At 51.7% G+C, this 20,058-nt stretch overlaps 1 long non-coding RNA gene across 1 annotated transcript in view; it reads left to right on the forward strand.

The window, feature by feature from the left end:
* The window catches only part of LOC117801487, a 118,491-nt gene extending 108,069 nt beyond the window's left edge, over window positions 1-10,422 (forward strand). The window contains exons 7-8 of the long non-coding RNA XR_004624045.1: window positions 9,168-9,455; window positions 9,978-10,422. This is a non-coding gene — a long non-coding RNA (uncharacterized LOC117801487). The remainder of the gene's footprint in view (window positions 1-9,167; window positions 9,456-9,977) is intronic.
* The last annotated feature ends 9,636 nt before the right edge of the window (window positions 10,423-20,058 follow it).

Below are 20,058 nucleotides of genomic sequence, written 5' to 3' on the forward strand. Positions count from 1 at the left end.
GGCACCAAAACAAACACTTAGATACACGACCTAATACACAACCCCACCACTTGGACGCACACCCCCATTGGTATACATCACCCCGACACCTAGGTACACACCTGCACAGAGACTCTGACTCAGGCAGATTCACTCCAGATTCACCCCAAAACACAGAGTGTGGAACAGAAGTACTCCCTAAGCAAGGTCACCTGTGGGCACCCCAGTCTGATACTTGCGTCCCTACAGTGAGAAATACCCAGGCAAATAATTCGAGATACCCATGTTTACCCATCCTCCCTCCCCCTTTTTCTCACGCCCACCCATACATGCTCCTTGTCCTGTCATGGGGAGACAGAGCATCCCAGCCACACAGAGCCCAAGGGGCCTGATTAACAGGAAATTCTACGAATGCCAATTAGAGCAAAGTTTACTGAACAAATTGTTTGCAGTTGTGCCCCAGAACCATCATGAATTTTAATCTTGCATTGATTTGCACTGATGGGAGGCTTGCAGATGCCAGGGCCTTTTGTGCCTTCGGCTCCTCCCCCCCCCATCTGGGAGGAGTCATTGGGCTTCAGACTCAGGATCCCTGGGAGCAGCCTTCAGCTTCTGCTGGTCCAGAGACACCAGCCTGGGGCCAGCAGGCCCAGAGAGACCCAAGACACCCAGAAGATGGGCAAGAATTTTGGAAATGCGCAGGGTATACATATGTGATACAGATGAAGAGAACCCTAAGTTTTTAAGGATCCCAGTAATCTGGGAAGGGGCTGGGGACTCTGGAGCTTCTGAGGCTGGACACAAAAGCAAGGACACAGATATGGATATAGACACATAAGTAGCAGAGACAAAGAGATGGGCACAGATGGTGTAATAGTTCCAGTACTACCTCAACTAACAGAACTTCCAGTACGTATATAACCTCAGTCCAAATGACCTCTTCCTAAATGAATTTCGTGTCCTCCTCTGCCTTCCACTAAACGTTCCCAAAGTTTCCCTTTGCTTTAATAAGTATATTCTTGCCTGATCTGCACCTCCTGTCTCATCTCACATTTGTCCCTCTGTTATCCAGCTACTAGCAGCTCCTGTGTAGTAGCCGCCACCACCACCACCACCACCACCCCCTGCCTCAGGGCCTTTGCACATTCCATTCCTTTGTCTGGAGTTTACTTAGTTAACTTCTATTCATCTTTCTGGTCTTAATTCAAGTGTCACTGCCTCAAGAAAGCTTCTTTGACCCTCTGCCTAGATCAACTCTCCTCACCTCCCTGCCATTAAATGCTCTCATGGGGGCTCCTGGGTGGCACAGCAGTTAAGCGCCTGCCTTCCGCTCAGGGCGTGATCCCGGCGTTCTGGGATCAGCCCCACATCAGGCTCCTCTGCTATGAGCCTGCTTCTTCCTCTCCTACTCCCCTTGCTTGTGTTCCCTCTCTCGCTGGCCGTCTCCATCTCTGTCAAATAAACAAAATCTTTAAAAAACAAAAGCTCTCATGCCTTTTCATCATTAGAGTGTAAACTCCATGAGGGCAGGGACTGTACTTGGTTTTGCTTACTCCTGTATCCGCTGTACCTAGCACAGGGCCTGCATAGAGTCTCCATTAATCAGCTTCTGTCATAATAATGTATATTAAACCATTCCAAAACTTAGGGTCATAGAACAGTATTTCTTGTAGGCTGGCAGGATTTTGGTTGATCTGGACTGGGCTCAGATGGGCTTGGTTTTAAACTGTGGATTGAGGGGGTGCCTGGCTGGCTCAGTCGGTGGAGCATGTGACTCTTGATCTCGGGGTTGTAAGTTCGAGTCCCACATTGGGTGGAGAGATGGCTTAAAAATCTTAAAAAAACAAAAAACTGTGGATTGAGTACAAATCTGTCTCATATTTTTCTAACCATTGTTGGACCAGCAGCTACTTGAGACATGTTCTCCTGCAAAAGGCACAAATGCAAGAGAGCATGGCTAAGCACGCCAGCACCCCCCTCTGCCAAAGCAGGACCTGACAAGTTTGTGGATATAGTAGGGGGAGTAAAGAATTGGGGCCAATGAGGACCACCACATGCTCAGCAAATACCGTGGTGCAGAACTGAGTGCTTGCTCTGTGTTACATACTTTACATGTATTAATTTATTTAATCCTTGAGTCAACCCTGTAAATCTGATTAACCCCATTAAAAAAAAAAAAACCACCTCTAATTGAAAAAACAGAACTTGCAAAGTAAACAATTCAAATAGTACCAGTGATATTCAATGAAAAGTAGCTGTTCTTGCTCCTCCCATCCCTTGCCCTCCTCCCCAAAGAGGAAGCACAGTTCTCGTTGCTCTGTGGGCTTTCGGATATAGTCTATTCATAACAGGCACACATGTAGATGAGTATCTCTTTTTAAAAATTTGCCTTGGTGCGTGCTATATTAAAACTCTTCTCGGGGCGCCTGGGTGGCACAGCGGTTAAGCGTCTGCCTTCGGCTCAGGGTGATCCCGGTGTTCCGGGATCGAGCCCCACATCAGGCTCCTCTGCTATGAGCCTGCTTCTTCCTCTCCCACTCCCCCTGCTTGTGTTCCCTCTCTCGCTGGCTGTCTCTATCTCTATCGAATAAATAAATAAAATCTTTAAAAAAAAAAAAAAAACAACTCTTCTGGGGACGCCTGGGTAGCTCACTCTGTTAAGCATCCGAGTCTTGATCTCAGCTCAGGTCTCGGTCTCAGGGTTGTGAGTTCGAGCCCGGCATTGGGCATAGAGCCTCCTTTAAAACAAAACAAAACACCTCTGCATCTTGGTTTTTTGTTTTCAATGAATAATGTATCTTGGAGCTCCTTTATCAGTTGATTTGATCTACATTAATTTTTTACTTATCTCCATTTTACAGATGAGAAAACTGAGGCTTAGATGAGTTAAGAAATTTCCCCAAGGTATTACAGCATGAAATAGGTGGGACTGGGATGGAAATTTAAGCCCACCTGACTTCAGAGCCTGTGTTCATAGCTGCTCTGTTCTACTGATATGAATGGGGGAACCCACGGGGTCCCCAACTTGAGCAGGGCCCAAGTTGATGCCCATCTGGGCTCTAGCTGGGGGTATTCTCAGGAACCAGGGATGGCAGTGGGGACCCTCATGGTGGTGGGCCTACCCAGAGTCAGCCAGGGAACCTACTAGCCCTGGGGCTGAGAAGTTGGGCCCTGGGCCTCAGGATTCACCTGAGACCACCCACCCTTTTTGGTGCTCCAGCACTAGCTCTAGGCCGCCCATCCCCACACAGTCCAGCCTCATCTTCCCCTTTGTTCCCCTGTGCAAGAGGAAAATGCCTTAGGCAGGAAGATAGGGGGCCTGGGGCCATCTTCACTGTCTCTCACTTTGTGTCTTTGGGCAAGCTACTTCCCCATCTGTGAAAGTGGGCATTCGTCCCACCTTCTCCTTGCAGAGAGAAGCAGGGAGACGCCGCTGAAACCCAGGTCAGAATGCGGCAGTCTGAATGGAGCCTGGAGCAGACTCCCAGGCTTGGTTGGGGGCCCTGATCCTTGTGCCTGGGCTGGGTTCCTCCCCGTGCACCCACAGGGACCCCTCAGAATCCAGCCTCTCTCTAGCGAGCTAGTCTCTGTGTGATGGGCGGTAAATGGATCAGGAGCCCAAACTCTGCCTCTGCCACTTACTGACTCTGGGGCCTTGGGCTCTGCTAATATTGGTTATGATACAAGGAACTCTTAGTATATTCAGGATGTGGGCAAAGCTGCCATATTTCACTCCCCTGGCAAGTCTATGTAGATACTACCCCCAATTTATACAGAAAAAATCTCTAAGAGGTTTAAGTGACTTCCTCAAGGCCAGGAAGTAGGGAAGCAAAATGTTTGACCTTTTTGAGCCTCAGTTTCCTCTTCTGTAAAGTGGGTGCAGCGATGCCCATCTCTCACAGTTTAGTGAGGATTAAGCTAATGTAAGTCAACTAAATTGGCATAGTAGGTGCTCAGAAGTGTGACTTCTCCTCGCCCTCTTGGGGATGGAGACTCTGCTGGAACAGTACGTTGGGGATGTTTTCCAAAGGACCAGTGCTGGGTCCTACCCTCTGGGACTCTGATTTAAGTAGCCTGGAGTAACAATGCTACTGGGATTCGTAAAACTCCCCAGGTGAGAGAATCTGAAGAGTCACCGTATTCTAGATCCTAAGTGGGTAGAGGATGGACATTGAGGGCTGTCAGCTCCTGAAATAACCTGCTCACTGGCCTTGCTGCTTGCACTCCTGTCCCCCTCCCTAACCCATTCTTTACTCCCCTGCCAGATAGGTCATTAAAAACTTACATTAGATCCCTTTCCTTCAGGAACTTCCCATTCACACAACCCAGGCCCTGCTGACTCTGTCAGTGGGTCTACTTAGAACCTTCCCTTCCCAGCCTGCCCCTGGCCAATTCCCACTCAGCCTTTACACCTTACCTGAACCAGCATTCCCACAAAGAGGCGTCCCAGGCCAGCCATCTAGAGGTGGCCTCCTTAGGTTTGCTCTTCTAGATGTTGTTAAATGCACAATTGAATGAAGAAGACACTTTTGAAATCATGTCTTTATTTGTGTGCTTGCCTGTTTCAAGTCTGTCTTCCTCACTGGACTCTAACCTCTGTGAGGGCAGGGTTCGTGTGTGCTTTTGTTCATCACTGTGCCACAGTACCTTGCATGGGGTCCGGCACAGAGCTGGTGCTTAATCGATATTTATCGAATGACTGGATGGTAGTTGGGATGGATGGCTGGATGGTAGGTAGGTACCAGCTCTGCAGTGTCTGTCTGTGTGTGTGTGTGTGTGTGCGCGCGCGTGCGTGCGTAATAGCTCACATCTAGTGAGTACCTACTATGCCTTACGTCAGCAGGAGGATATGAGAACTACAAGGCCTCCCCCTCTCGAATTCTCTCTCCACCCTTAAAAGCTTCTCTGTTCTCCCTCCAGCTCACTGTCCTGAATTATACTGTCCCTCCTCCCCCATCTGCCTTTTGCACTCTGGCCTGCAACATTACTTCCACCTCCTCGCGTCTTCCTTTGGGCTCCTCAGAGGGTACCCCCCATCACCCATCAAAGCAGCAGGGGCCCCAGACCTCCTCCAAAGACTGGGCTCACTAAGCAGCCTTGTCAGAGTCCCAGTGGAGACTCAGGGAGAGGTGCCGGCCAGGAGCTGGGGCGGATGCAGCCAGCTGCTGCCTCCAGGGTCAGTTAAGCCTGCAGGGGAAGCTGAAGGCCCTGGGGAGAGAGCAGCCTAGGGAATTAGGATGAGAGCCAAGGTCTGGTGGGCCTGGGTGGGGACAGGATGAAGAATAGGTGCCTCAAAGACCATCGTGCTGCATCTCCAGCCTCTGCCTCACCCTCCCCACCCGAATCTGCAGCCTGCCAACTGCCCCTGAGGGAGGATGGGGCTTTAGAAGAAGCTGGGGGGGGGGGGCCGCAGGGGCTGCCTCAGTCTGTGGAGCATGCGACTCTGGATCTCGAGGTTGTGAGTTCAAGCCTCACATTGGGTGTAGAGATCGCCTAAAAATAAAATCTTAGGGGCGCCTGGGTGGCACAGTAGTTAAGCGTCTGCCTTCGGCTCAGGGCGTGATCCCGGTGCTCTGGGATCGAGCCCCACATCGGGCTCCTCTGCTAGGAGCCTGCTTCTTCCTCTCCCACTCCCCACGCTTCTGTTCCCTCTCTCGCTGGCTGTCTCTCTCTGTCAAATAAATAAATAAAATCTTAAAAAAATAAAAAATAAAAAAATAATAAAATCTTAAAAAGAGAATAATAGAAGGGGGGGACCTGGATGGCTCAGTCAGTTAAGAGTCCGACTCTTGATTTTGGCTCAGGTCATGATCTCAGGGTCATGAGATTAAGCCCCCTCTCTCCTCTCGCTCCACACTCAGCAGGGAGTCTACTTAAGATTCTCTTTACCTCTCTCTGCCCCTCCCCCCATGTGTTCTCTCTCTCTCTCTCTCTCTCTCAAATAAATAAATCTTTAAAAAAAAATAAAAGAAGCTCAAGGCAAGCGGAGCCTTATAAAGGGTTCTAAACTCAATTTCAATGCAGGAAGGGGGCTTTCTCCACACCAACAATTCTCGGACACAGCTGGGTATCCAACAATTCAACTGAATTCTGACAGGATCAAGCCGGAGACAGCATCACATTCCACAAGTTAAGGCCTCAATGCTACAAGACTGCCACCACCACCCCCTCAACCCCACTTCAGATGCCAATCACAAGTTCAAGTTGACACCTGTGCTCCTGATCAACCCACTAGATTGGAGGTTCCAATGACCCCCTCTCTGGGTTTGATTAATATGCTAGAGAGGCTCATAGAACTCGGAGAAACATTTTACTTACTAGATTACTGGTTGACTATGAAAGGATATACAGTTGATCCTTGAACAATACAGGAGGTTAGGGGCACCAACCCCTCACCCCATGCAACTGTAAATCCATCCATAACTTTGGACTCCCCAAGAACTTAACTACTAATGGCCTACTGTTAATCGCAAGCCCTACCGATAACATAAACAAGCAATTAACACATATTTTTGTGTTGTATGTATTATGTTCTGTATTCTTACAATAAAGAGGGCTAAAGAAAAGAAAACGTTAAGAAAAATCATAAGGAAAATATATTAACGATACTATCCTGTATCTATCGGGAAAAATGCACGTATAGGTGCACCCATTCCATTTAAAGCCACGTTGTTCAAGGGTCACCTGTAACTCAGGAGCAGACAGATATAAGAGAGGCACAGGGCAAGGGAGTGGGGGGGGGGTGTGGAGCTTCTAGGCCACTGTGTTCACCGACTAGGAAGTTCTCCGAGCCCTGTCCTTTTGGGTTTTAATGGAGGCGTCATTAGGTAGGCACGCATGACTAAAGCATTGGCCTTTGGTGATTGGAATCATTCTGTAGCCCCTCCCGCCTCCCCAGAGCTGGGGGTGTTTGGGCGTGGGGGAAAACCAGAAAGTTCCAATCCCCTAATCACGGGATTGGTTCCCTTGGCAACCAGCCCGCATCCTTAGGTGACCTTGGGACTTTTCAAAAAACACTTCATTAACATAACAAACAACACCTTTGTGGCACTACTCACTTAAGAAATTCCAAGGGTTTTAGGAACTCTGTGCCAGAAATGGACAAAGACCAAAGATGAACTTATTACAAATCACAACATCATACCATGTCATCAGCATCATCGTCCCCTCCTCCTCATTTTGCCATCTTCATGGCTGACTGTGCCAGGCATTTGACTCACATCCTCCCAGCTCATCCTCAAGCATCCACAGAAGCCAGGTATCACTGCTGTCCTTGAACAGATGAGGAAACTGAGGCTCAGTGTGCTTACGTCATTTGCCCCAGGTCACTGCATTGATCTCAGATCCTAGCTCTTCAGCACAATACTTGGTCTCCAAAAGGCTACTGCTTGGAACCATCAGGCATCCCTAAGCCCAAAAGGACAGCCTCAAACAGGGTGGGGGGTCTGCATGCCTTCTCAAGAAAATAATGGCAGTTCAGTTGAGTCCTCCGTCATTTTGATAGTAGCTTTCCCTTTCCCACTTAGTAAACGTGCTGCAATTACTGTGGCCGCCTCTGGCAAGAGGAAATTTAAAGGAAGACAGAATCATAGGATGTCAGGCTGGGAGAGACCTAATGCCACCCTCTCAGCTTGCAGGTTAAAAAAAAAAAAAAAAAAAGGCCCNAAAAAGGTCCACAGAGGCTTCCCACAGCCACCTAAAAGCAGCCACCTAAATTTGCAGTTTGGGTTCTCTTGATATTTCTGCCCATGTTCTCATGCCTGAGCAACCGGCCTAGTTGCTGCTTTGGTAGATTTCCATTTTGAATTTCAGCTCTCTTACCCGCAAGCCCCTGGGAGCCTCCTGCTTCCTCTCATTTCTTGTGTCTTTAAAGAAAACTCTCCTTGCCTGAGCTTCCTCCCATTGGATTTTTTTTTTTTATTTTATTTATTTTTTTTTATTTGAATTTCAGCTCTCTTACCCGCAAGCCCCTGGGAGCCTCCTGCTTCCTCTCATTTCTTGTGTCTTTAAAGAAAACTCTCCTTGCCTGAGCTTCCTCCCATTGGATTTTATCCTTTGGAGCTGGGCCTGTCTCCCTCCCTCCCTCTCTCTTTTCCTTCCTCTCTCCCTCTTCCTACCCAGACATCTTCCTCTTCCTTATTCAGAAGGGGGAAGGAGACCTTCAGAGGCTTCCCGACCCCAAGCACCCCCAACCCAGCAGTGGCCACATAGCCACCCTCCCCGGGTCTTCGGAGTGAGGGGTGTGGGGGTTCTCTGGTTGCACTGTGGTGCCTCGAGCTGCAACTTCTCCCCCTCTCTCAGAGTTGCTGGAAGATTATTAGATAATTTTCAAATTTGTAAAGCGCCTTAAGCTCCTGGAGGAAAGGTGGTATATGAGTGTAATAACAATAACAATCCTATCTGTCAGAGCCATTGAGAAAATGAATCTTGTTATCCTCAGGAACCAGCGGTAGGAACCTCAGCAAGAAACATGAAAATAAAGCGTGGAGTGCAGTCTGCTGACCAATCAGCAGAGGGGGGAGTGCCACCCCTGGGCCAGGGTGGCATTTGAGGACCCCCCCTTCCCCCAGCTCAGTGCTGGTGGAACGGGGCTCTCAGAAAGTTACCCAAATTGCCTCTGATGCTTCACCAATTAAAATGACTTTAGGACAAGTTGAAATCAACTTAGGGAGCAAAGCATTCTGATTTCTGAAACTCTCCGAAGGCAGCGGGGAAGGCAAGTGTCTGAACAGGTTGTCACTCACTCAGGAGTAATGATGGGAAAATCCATCACAGTAACGTGATTGAGTTTGGTGAATTAGTAAGGATGTTTACGTAGTGCGCTGGAAGCCGAGTAGGGCCGGCTGGGCAGCCGGGGGTTTTGACATGTGTGGCAGCTTCACTCCTAATGAGGTTCTCGGACTCCCCACTCAGCCTGGCTGGACTCACTGTCGCTGACTTCAAGTCAGTCTGTCTCACTCTTCGGGCAAATGGCTAAAGGCAGGGGTGGGCTCTGGAGTCAGACAGGACTGCTTTAAGTACTGGCTTTATTACCAGCAGCCCTGGGACCTCTGGCAGAGCGCTACACTTCTCCGAGCCTCAGTTTCCCCATGTGTACAACCTGTGTGATGACAGCATCCAACTCAGAATGCTTCTGTAAGGGGGAAGTGAGATGAGCTCTCTTTTAACTCTTTTATTCACCTCCCCAGGCCCATCCTGGTCACAGACAGAAAGGAAAGTTCGTTTCATGTCCTCTCACCTGGAGTATTTATTCCCCTAAGAATCAAGAGGCATCAAGGAAGACAGAGTCCTATGGGAAAACATAATGTGCTATTCAAGTCCTGATGCTGCATCTTGACAGCTGTGTGATCTCGAACAAGTCACTTAACCTCTCTGAGCCTTGGTTTCTTCATCTGTGAAGTGGGGATAATAATACAGCCTCTGTTACTGAACAGAATTTCTGAAAGTTCCAAGCAGACATTTGTCAGTATGCAAAGGTAGACAAAATCTTGGGAGGGAGAATGAAAGCAGGTTGTTCTTCCTGCTTACCGTGGCTATCTGATGGGGGAAGGAGGTTCCAAGGACAGCAGGGGAGGTGGCGAAACCCAGAATAGGAGGCAAGGGTGGGCGGGGCACCTGGGTGGGTCAGTCATTAAGCCTCTGCGTGATCCCAGAGTCCTGGAATCGAGCCCCCGCATCAGGCTCCCTGCTCTGCTGGGAGCCTGCTTCTTCCTCTCCCACTCCCCCTGCTAGTGTTCCCTCTCTCCCTCACTGTCTCTCTCTGTGTCAAATAAATAAATAAAATCTTAAAAAAAAAAAAAAAAAAGGAGGCAAGGGGTGGGAAGGGCCTCTAGAATTCATGGACCAGGCTTGCTAAGAACTCACCCGAGGAAATGACACAGTGCTGCAGTAAGAAGGTCTTAAGTCAGACTGCAAACAGACTTCCAGACAATCAGGCAGCGACAAGCCCACTCCTTCCTGGGGCCCTGGGCTGTCCCTGAGTGAAATCTCCCCCACAGGGATGGACAGGGCAACCTTGAAGATGCTTCTGCGGAGTCAAAGGGGAGCCCAGGGTGGTCCAGCACATCCTGGCCCAGGTTCTCTTTCAAGCCACGTCCCCTGGAGGCCTTTCAGAACCTCGTCTGACCTTGAAGGGAAGTCACTGGGCCTGTTCCGGAGTAGAGACCATGTCCTTGCAGACGTGCCCAGGTCAGCTTCAGGTCACAGCTCTATTATTTAAGGATTTCATAAAAGAGCAAACCTCTGGGCCTGGAAGAATGGCCGGGATCCTGACTCTTCCTGCGCAGGAAATGCTGCAGCTGTGCCAGAGCCCTGGCTTGACCTCCTGAGGACTCAGAGCCCCTGCGAACCGGCGCCCAGCCCCACAGGGCCCCAGTGTGGCTCCCATGATGACACCTGGGCCGGGCGCGCCTCCCCCCTTCCACACTGAGCTGAGGCCTACCACCAGACCCACTGCTTGTGGACTCTGCAGTGATTTTATTGTAATTTCCTCTTGTTGCAGTTAATAGCATTAGTTTGTTAATTACTGTATATTTTAAAAGTAAGAGAAAAGGGAATTCCCACCGGAGATTTGTTCTGGGCTGAAACACTGTGATGTGAAGGGAGGGAGAGCCTGCGCAGGGAGGGGCGGGTAATGAGCTTGCTCTGCTGGTTTCGGCTCCTCCTCACAGGGCCTGGGGCCAGAGATGGGGCTGCTTCCAGAGGCCAGGCCCCTCCCCCCTCTGCAGAACCACTTCTGTGTCCCCAGACCTCTGCGACAGCCCCCTATACCCCCCAGCCCTGCACTGGTATCAGAGTAAGGCATCAGGCCTGGGGCCGAGGGAACCACACCTGAGTGACATCAGACACTGAGGAAGGGCACCTGGGTGGCTCAGGGAGTTGAGCATCTGACTCTTGTTTTCAGCTCAGGTCATCCTCTCAGGGCTGCGAAACGGAGCCCCCCCCCCCNCCCCCCCCCCACCCCCGGTCAGGCTCCCCGCTGAGCGGGGAGTCTGATTAAGAACCTTTCCCTCTGCCCTCCCCCCACTCTCAAATAAATAAATAAATCTTAAAAAAAAATAATAATAATAACAAAAGACACTGAGGAAACCGGCTTGTAACCAGGGGCAATTGACTGATTAAGATGGAGTTTTTCATTAGGAAAGAGAGCTGGAATTTGGGGAGAGGCTCTTGAATTTAAATTCGGCAGGAGACTACCGGTCTAGGGGGAGATAGGGGGAGCAGCACTTGGGGTTGTGCAGAGAACTGGCTCAGGGGCTGTGCAGGGCCTGATTCTTAGCCCTCGCTCTGCTGGCCATGTGGGCCCTGGTGGGCCTTGTCTGCCCAGAGGAAAGATGCCTTTTGGTAATTTGTCCAACTGGAGGGGTTCGCTGTGTGTTGCAGGGCCCTGCATGTTCAAGCTCCCCCCATTCCTTCCACCCAGAGTCATAGAAGAACGGAAGCAGGGATGGGGCCCAGTCGGGGGCAGCGCCTGGAGAAGAATGGTTAGGGAGAGAGGAGGGAAGAGAGGGAGGGAGACATAAAGACAGAGAAGGATGGAGGATGAGAAAGTTCATACAATCTAGAGGTGCTGATTAAAATTCTGGAAGAAAATATGATGGAAAGACTTTCTATCTTCCTATTGAGACATTTAACCTAAAAGAAATGAGTTAAATAATTTATACAGAGAATGAGTGAAATTTGCTTTGATCAAATTAAAAAATATGACTCTGGAAATAAAGTGTCCGCTGCGTCCTTTCTAGGCGGCAGAAAGAGCTGCCGAGAAACAAAATGACAAAGACATAAAAATAACTAACCCTAACCCGGCGAATATTAGTACCATATTTTTTGGGAGATTACACAGCGTCACTGTGGGGCACGCAGAGAAATCCTCTCTAAGCACCAACAGGAGAGGTTTTGCTCATTGAGGAAGCCCCATAAAAACCAGAAAATGGATAAAATTTTCCTTTGCAAAAGCTATCTGACTTCACTCAGGGGTTGGCCCAGAAACCACAAGGGATCAAGTTAAATTTCCCATTCGTGTATTTCAAAAAAGGAAGAGAGCTGCTCACCTCCCCTCTCCAGCTCGGTATATCTTTTTTTTTTTTTTTAAAGATTTTTATTTATTTATTTGACAGAGATAGAGACAGCCAGCGAGAGAGGGAACACAAGCAGGGGGAGTGGGAGAGGAAGAAGCAGGCTCATAGCTGAAGAGCCTGATGTGGGGCTCGATCCCATAACGCCGGGATCACGCCCTGAGCCGAAGGCAGACGCTTAACCGCTGTGCCACCCAGGCGCCCCCCAGCTTGGTTTTTGCTCGTTTGTAAAATGCGGTAGCTTTTCCCAAGTATATCTTAAAGCCTACCCCTGTTCCTCTTTTACCCTCTACACACACACACACACACACACACACACACACACACACACACGGACACGCATGCACATGCACACTCCCAACTCTAAAGAAGCATCATAGTCTGGGACTCCTGGCTGGCTCAGTTGGTAGAACATGTGACTCTGGATCTCAGGGTTGTGCGTGCAAGCCACACGTTGGATGTAGAGATTACTTAAAAGAAGAAAGGGAAGGAAGGGGGGAAGGAGCATTACAGTCAAGCTCCAAGACTCCTGAGCAAGGGGTTAGCATGAATACCATTGACTTAACTGCTCTGAACCTCACTTTGCCACCCTTTAAAATGGGGCTAACACCCCTTGCACGGCATTGTAGTGAGGATTAAGGAGATCATAGAGCCTGGCTCCCTTAGGGACCATCCCTTTTACCTTGACCTAGAGAAATGTCCAATGTGTGCAAGCACAGCCTCCAGCAATCCTCCACCTCATCTATGTCTCTCCCTGGAAAGCCCACAGTTGGACACTATTAGTCCAATCCTGGAGACAGGTTAGCTTCAGGGACACCAGTCCGTCTAACTTTGGGGGCCCAGTGGACCAAGAAGACACTTTTAGTTCCAAATAGCTGGGGAGAACATCTGAGGTCAGCCCTCCAGGGCTGCAGTCTCTGGCTGAATCTAAATGCTTCAGAGTCAGACAGTATCTGGCTCAAAGTCTGGCTTCACCTCTTATTTAGTTGTGTGACCTTGGCCAAGTTGTGTGACAGACCACCAAATCTGTCTCTTAATCTGCAAAATGGGAACAACAGTAGAACAGACCTCATAGGATAGAACCAGAAGTGATATAAACAGCACGCGTAGGAATGCCTGGGTGGTTCAGTCAGGTAAGCGCTGCCTTCGGCTCAGGTCATGATCCCAGGGTCCTGGAATCGAGTCCCGCATTGGGCTCCTTGCTAGGTGGGGAGGCGCTTCTCCCTCTGCCTCTGCTGCTCCCCCTGCTTGTGCTCTCTCCCTCTCCCTCTCTCTCTCTCTCTCAAATAAATAAAATCTTTTTTTTTTAAAGCTAAAATACACGGCATGCCTAGAGTGTAGAAAAAGTTCAGTAACTGATGACAGTATTTTTTACAATAACCTTGGAATAGATATTCAAGATCAGAGTGAGTTTTCTTCCCACGCCTTCAGTTAGGGTTTATGATCCCCACTTGGGAGGTGGGTCTAACCGATCTCCGTTCTGGTTGCACCGCAAAGAAGGCTATGGTCAGCTTTGGGGCTACCTTTATTAGTTCTCTGACACGCAGAGCCAGGGGAACGAGGATGAAGAGGAAACTCAACCCACTGATCCGTGAGGGGCAGAGGAATGTTCAGTCCTGGGGGTGAGACTGGGGGTGCCTGGGGGCTGGAATGGCGGGCTTCAGATTCCTGAAGGCCTGTCACTTGCTAGAGGGGGCCTGGAGTGAATATGGGCTCCCGCTGAAGGCTCTCTTGAGTAATAGGAGATTTGCTGCAATAAAAGAGGCTGCCTCCTGAGGCAGTGGGTTCACTGTCCCTGAGGGGAGTGTACACAGAGCCTGGAGGTAACACAGAGGAGCACTGAGCATCCCTCAGGACTACACCGGATGTCCCCTGTGCAGCTCGCAAGGGGAGTCAAGAGGGCTCAGGATCAGAACCTACCCAGCCTGCCGGGGTGGGGGTGAGGGTCTCAAGGTTTTCTGCCCCACTCTTCTTTTCTGTACTCCTTCTTTTCCTTCTCTGAGTTCTGTTCCCTTCTCCCCACCCCGCCCCTCAGGGGACCCCAGAGAAAAGCAAAGACCATATGGGAATAGAGTCTGTGCATAATCTGGATATGTTCGGTTAAAAGGTGTGAAGGTAAAGGAGGGAGAGGCAGGTGCTCTATGTGAGAGAGAGGCAGGGGGAAGGGAGTAGAAGAGGGCAAGAGGAGAAGAAGAAGGAAGAGGAGACAGAGAAAACAGAGCAATGTACAGGGAGAGGGAGATGCAGGATAAACAAAAAAAGAAAAATCAGAGAAAAATGCTGAAAGGGAAAGACAGGAATGAGAGACAGGCGATTCGGAGAGTGGAGGCCGCCCCCCACCTGCAGCTGTGCTCCTCTCTCCTGGCTGTGATGCCCGCTGGTGGCTGGTGGCTGGTGGCCGGTGGCCGGTGGGTGGGCCTGGGGCACGTGCGTGTGCGCACACAAGCCTGGCGGCTGAGCCACCCTGTGTCAGTGCAAGCATGTCAGCCCTGGAATGGGGATGAGCCGGCTTTTATCTCCTCCGGCTGCACAGGATTTACAAGCTTTTGAAATACAGGATTAATAAGAAGAGGCCGGTGTTTTAATCTATAATGGAACAGAAAGTATCATTATTGTTAAATAATGCACAGCCTGTCGTTTATTAAGAATTAATGGCTTATCGAGTGCTCAGGTTGCTGCAGCCGCCTCTGCCCTCCCAGGCCTGGGTTCCTAGCCGCTGGCCTGGCCGTGCCTCCCACAGCCCTATGGGCCAGGAGCAGGCCGGAGGGGCAGCAGCTGGTCCGCACGGGCCTGGAAGGCTCTGGGCTCTCATCCCGTCGCCTGGCCTCTCTCAGTGGCCTTCCCTCCCTCAGCAGTAGAGTCGGGGGCAGATGTGATGGGCAGAGTCCCCCCTCATGCCTTCAGCCTGGATACATCTATCCCTTCTCAGGAGACTGACTGACTGACTGACTGACTGACTAAATCAATCAATCAATCAATCAATCAATCAATATCTCTGACCACATCTGGCTTACCCGTTGCCCCTCTTTTTCTAGGCCTATGCAAATTTGGTTTCTACTTCTCAGAGTCCACTGGCGGTGGTGACTGCGCGCACACACACACACACACACACACACACACACGCCAGGGAGGCAGGAGGTCCCTTCTCCCCTCTGGGGCTGGAGGAAGGGATCCCACATTTCCCAGGAGAAACAGAAGCATCTGTGGAGGCACCCTGGCCCCGGGAGCAGGGAAGCAGCATCTCTGGAGAACTTTCTCCGTGCCAGTCAGCTCACAGACATTGTCTTCTAATCTGCATCACCAGCCTAAGAAGTACTGTTTCCTCCATTTTATAGATGGGAAAACTGAGGCTTGGGGAAGTTAAGTAATCTAGCCAAGGCCACGCCACAGATGGCAGAGCCAAGCTCTCCTGTTTTTAGCCCAAAGACGTTTTCGCTCCAGACCTCAGCACCAGCTCTGGGCTCCCCGCCTTGTCTCACAATGGGTGACCTCAGGGATGGCCCTGGAGGAATTGTTATGGGGTCTGTGTGTGTGTGTCGCAGGGAGGGAGCTGTGACTGCAGTGATGCCCCCCGCAGCGGCAAACCCAGCATCTCCACCCACTGGGAAAACTGACTCAAGCAGCCAGTGAGTCACTCGGTCAGGGATGGCAACCCAGGAGCCTGACACCCAGCTCAGCAGCACAGGCAGACTGTGTCCTTGAGCCCCTGTGACAGAGAGCTCCCTGTCTTCCCCTGCTACCAATCTGTATTGTTTGGGTCTCTCGCCAGAAATGTCCATGTCTGGACACAGAAGCTAAGCAGGTCTTCACCATATCTGAGGCAGGGATCAGAGCTGTGTGACCTTGGGCAATTTACTCTACCTCTCTGAACCTCTGTCAAATGGTAATTGTGTCTGCCTCAAAGAATTGTTGGAAGTACTGAATGCGAAGCAGTCAGTGTTCATATTGGCAGCTGACAGTGGCACTGGTACCCTGGTCATTGATTTCAGTGCAAACACACTCCCAGCCCCCAAGGCCCACCAGTTCCCACCCCAGCAACTCCTTCACAGACCAGTTGTGAGCCATCAGAGGCTATGTAATGAGCCCCTACTTACTGTGCATTCTGGCCAGGCTGTGTGGGGGGCATAAGTGCCTGTCCCCACAGCCTCCTGACCTCACCCTTCACCTGCTTATCTCCTCCCACTGCATTCTTGGTCATCTCAGCCTCCGCTCCCTGGGATCCCAGTCTCTCACTGCCACCTGCTACCAGCAAGCTTATCTGCACCTTCCACCAGTTCCCTCTGTCCCCATCCCGGCCCTCAGCTCTGTCTCCACGATCTGCCATAGTCCACCCTCCATTCCATCCACCTTCCTTCTTTCCCTGGCCTCACCCCCAGCTCGTTCCTTATTTCCTTCATCCTTTTCTCCCTTCTCAAGCCCCACTTCCCTGCCCCCTCATCCCCATCTCACCCAATCTCTTTCCTGATTCCCGGTCCAACCTTTCACTGCCATTTCTCTCCTTCACCCCATCGGTATCTCTCCCCTTTCCCACCCCCACCCTCAGGATTCCTCCCATTCCAGATTCAGGGTGCAGTGGTCCTGAAGGCCGCAGGGCTACTGCCCCCAGAGGCCGCTGCAGGAAGGTGCACTGTAGGGGGCTAAACCCCCCAGCACCCCAGGGCCGGTGCAGCCCCAGAACCTGCTGTGGGTAGAGTCGTCTCGATTGGCTGGCGTTGGGAGGGGGCTGACTGGGCGGCAGGCCAGCTCCGGGCTCCCCACCCCCACCCTTCCCTCCCTCCTCTGGGCAGGCCACCACGCTGGGACCTCGGTCCACAGCCCGGCTCCTCACGCGGCTCCTGTTTTATTAACCTGCCTGTCGCTGCTCTCGCCACTGAATAGGGCCTGTGGGGGGGCTGGCAAGGGGGGCCTCGGGCTTTGCTGGGGATCACCATGGAAACAGCAGCCTGGGCCAATCAGGGGGTCGGCAGCGCCGAGTGCAGCAGGCAGCTGGGTCTCCGAAGCCTCGTGCAGCCCGCGGGCTGACTCCTGCCTGACAGGCCCGCGCAGCTCCTGCCGCGGGAGAGGATAAAGGGGGGTGCGACCCCAGTGGAAGGGGCACAGGCCGCGGAGTAGGGGGGCTGGGAGGCCAGAGGGTGCCGCGGGCCAGACTCCATAAAAGGGAGTGAGGAAGGAGGGGATCGGAGGCGGGGTGGGGGTGGGGAGGGGATTCGCAGGTTTGACGCCAGGAGCGCGGGGAAGAGGGCTGAGCTTCTCCCCAGCGGCAGCTCTTGGTACGAGCCAGGCTTCTCAGGCTTCTCAGCCTCGGCGCCGGCGACGTATGGGACAAGGCAGTTCTCCGCTGTGGGGGCTGTCCTGTGCATCACAGGATGTGTAGTAGCGTCCTGGCCTCTACCCACCAGGAGCTCTAGCACCGCCCTGTCACACCGAGGGGCCACTGCCCGTCTCCAGACAGGGCCAGGTGTCCGCCCGGGCAAAACCGCCCCTGGTGCAGCTAAGCCTCGCAGGGCAGTGGTCACTAGTCGTGCTACCCGCTCTCTCTGAGCCAGCTGCCCTGTGGGGAAGACAGAAGGGAGAGGAAGAGGGAAATAGTGGAGTGAGAGAGAAAGGAAGAGGAGGAGGGGCAAGAGGATGGAGCCCAGGGCAGGGATCCTGGTAGGTGTGGAGAGCTTCTGGAAGTAGGGATGTGGGAGAGAGGCGCCCTGAGGGACACCCTGGCTGCCAATTTGTGCTGCAGGGATTAAGTAAAATAAAGTAAGAGCTCTAAATGCCTTTCCTCATTGAAGTTCCTTCTACCTGGTACGCCCTTCCTGTCCTTCCCCAGCTATAACAATCCTAGCCTTCCTTCAGGCTCACCCTAGGCACCACATCCAAGAAGCCCTCCCTGATTCTCTCACCAAATTGATTTGTCTTTTTTCCAAGACTACTTACCACTTGGCCTCTAGCTCCACGTTAGCACTTTCATGGTTCACTTCTAATAACAGTAATTGCCTTTATTGAAGGTTTCCTACAGGCCAGATGCTACACTAAAGGTTTTACGCCCATTTTCTCATTTAATTCTCCCCATAGCTCCCTGAGCTAGGTACCATTATCATCACCTTTTTACAGATGAGGAAGCCGAGGCTCAAGTTAAATAAGTTGCCTACGGTTACCCAATTACAAAGTGAGGGCTCAAACCCAGGTTTTCATGACTCAAGGGCCGCCATTTTTACTTGCCTCTGTTCGTTGTGTAAGCAGCGGTCTCCGCCCTTCATCCCAACTCCCTTACAATGCCCGGCACTGTGCTGGTGAGTAGTAGGTGCTTGAGAGCTGTTCTAAATGCCCTTGAGAGCAGAGCATCAAGCTTGAGAAGGCTGGGATTGAGTGGGCAGCTGCAGGGTGCTGGGCGCCTCCCGAAGACCCTCAGGTTTTGCTGGGGCCTGAATTAGCTGGGCCAACCCCATGAAAAGCAAATGCCACAGAGCCCTCCCCTCCTCGGTCACACTGCCTCAAGGCCACTTTGGGTCTCAGAACTGACCTGTCCCTCAATTCCTATGGATGCTGGGGCATGCCCCCCCTAGTGGCCAGAGGGTCACAGTGGTGGGTGGTGAGAGAGTGCGCAGTTGGAGAGCTCACACACAGCCTACTGGGTTTCTCTCTAAGCCCTACCCCCAGGTTCGCAGGCCCCCTTGGGGAATTGGAGCCAGAGACCTCAGGTAACCATGTCGTCATGGAGGCTGGCCCCTAACCCAAGCCTAGAGGACAAAGCACTCCCCCTGCCTCCTTTCCCTCCTGCCCCATTTGAAGTGAGAGAGCAGTGTTGACAGAGGACCTGCATCACAGCCTCCCCCAGCACAGAATCCACCCCCATCCCTGCCTTATATTCAGCAAGAGATGGTTTGAAGCTGAGGGGTGTCTGCCAGGAAACATTGCGAGACGCTGCTTCTCTCTCAGGTTAGGGTTTTGATCTGGAATCCAGGAGCTGGAGTCCCAGGGGCCTCACATCAGAACTGCTCCTCCACCCCAGACATGCACATGCCACCCGCCTCCCCTAGGAACCTGCAACACCCGCACCTCAGCTTTGAAGGCAGGGCTCCTGACAGGCTGCTGTTCCCATGGCAACCCCATCCCAGGCTGCCCTGCCCAGTGCTTCCCTCCGCATGCCTCCCCCCACCCTGAACCCACATCACCTTCATTCACAGAACAGGAACTGCTTAACCTGGCAAAGTGGACCGCTTCGTCCCAGCTTTCTCTCTCCCATTCCTCCCTTTTTTTCCTCTTTCCTGGTGGAGATCCATAAGCCAGAGAGAGAAATGCTGAGAGTGGTGGTAGGAACAGGGCTGGACTAGAGTGCGTAGAGAGCTAAGACAGAGATGGGAGGGAGCCATGGCTCGGTGCCCCCATCTTTGGGACCCTGTGGCTTGGGCCTCTGCTCCTCCTATTCCCAGTTCCGTCTCAGTTCATGGACCTGTGTCCCTGCCAGCTCTAGTTCTGTGACCATCCAAGGCCCAGACAGCGCCCTGATGAGCCCAAGACCCTAGAGCACAACAGTGCCAGGTCTCGGCCTCCACGCTCAGGCTTTCTCTCCAGGACCAGGCAAGCTGGAGCTCAGCCCTGGAGCTCAGCCCAGGAGCATTAAGGCTGCTCCTGACCCGGTGCCCCTTCTGTATAAGGCACTGCCTTGCAAAAGCAAGAGGGGTAGGGGGATTTTAATTTACAGTGTGATTATGAGAAGAGCTAGAGGGGTCTTCCACACCCCAGCCCCCGTTAAACAATGCAACTGCCCTGGCTGGGAGAAAGAAATGGCTTTCTGGCATCCGCAGGTGCTGTTGGAAAGTCAGGAAGAGTCTGCTTCTAGCAGGCATCAGTCCCATCCCTGCAGGAGGCCCTGAGCATGGTCAGCATCTCAGCCTCAGAATCAACCTGCCAGGGTTTGAATCATAATGCCCTAATTTACTCACTGCGTGATACTTCCTTCTCAAAGCCTTGATTTCCTTAGCTGAAAAGCAGAGGTAATAATTATATTCAG

The sequence above is a fragment of the Ailuropoda melanoleuca genome, chromosome 3, assembly GCF_002007445.2.
Source record: "Ailuropoda melanoleuca isolate Jingjing chromosome 3, ASM200744v2, whole genome shotgun sequence".
Taxonomy (NCBI): domain Eukaryota; kingdom Metazoa; phylum Chordata; class Mammalia; order Carnivora; family Ursidae; genus Ailuropoda; species Ailuropoda melanoleuca.